The sequence below is a fragment of the Schistocerca piceifrons genome, unplaced genomic scaffold, assembly GCF_021461385.2.
Source record: "Schistocerca piceifrons isolate TAMUIC-IGC-003096 unplaced genomic scaffold, iqSchPice1.1 HiC_scaffold_88, whole genome shotgun sequence".
Classification (NCBI taxonomy): domain Eukaryota; kingdom Metazoa; phylum Arthropoda; class Insecta; order Orthoptera; family Acrididae; genus Schistocerca; species Schistocerca piceifrons.
In genome coordinates, this window is record NW_025729146.1 from 45,001 (window position 1) to 46,046 (window position 1,046).

The window sequence follows — 1,046 nt, forward strand, 5'->3', positions numbered from 1 at the left end:
TAAAGTGCAATCCACCCCTATAACTTGCGTTTCATGAAGAGTTATTTCCAATATGCGACATTCCCGCTGTCCCTATACATGAGCCGCGACCTGTACCACTTACGAGCGAGAGACGCGATCGCGTTGCTCACTGTACGGCGTCCGATACCGAGCCATCAGCATGTCGGTCCCCATGCGCGTTGCACTCGCACTCGCACTCGCAAAAACGTGGGGCAAATATATTACGCGGAAGAGTTATAACAGACCGAGCCCCACTGCATGGGGGGAGTCTTTGTCACTAATGTACACAGATAGAACATTGTGGACTGGAACCAGATTACCCGTACACACGGCGCTGATTAGTAATCAATGCAGAGCCATCAAACTACAGAAAATATATACAACTGTCCGTATACATGCTGAAAGAGTCTGCCCACAATGGGAACCACACGTCAGCCAGACACTCTGATCACGCACCACTCTCTGCTTCTAACAGGCGCACATACAATATGTAAGCACCAGCATGGAACAACATCCAGTGCATCCTCTCCGCCACATTACACAATCCACACTATCACAACCAGACCAGGAGGTCCATGCGGAAAATAGAATATCCCACCCTTTCGACATCCACCATTGCGCAGATAAGGCACCAACACCCACACATGTCCTATACAACGGTGCACCCAACATCACAATAGTACCTCCTGTCACAGCGCACAAACAATGACATGAGTCAAAGACACAGGTCTGACACAAGCATAGAATTGGAGCGCCGCCTCTAATAAGCCAAAGGTGCATCCTGACGTGACAAATCTCATCATGTCACAAGCATTCACTTACTATAATCACTATCAACGAACCTGCCGCCCCGCCCCCCCCCCCCCCCCACACCTTTCCTTACAACAACGTGTAACCTAACCTAACCCATGTTGTACCTTAACCTAACCCATGTTGTACCTTAACCTAACCCATGTTGTGCCTTAACCTAACCCATGTTGTGCCTTAACCTAACCCATGTTGTCCCCCTAACCTAACCCAAGTTGTCCCCTAACCTAACCCATGTT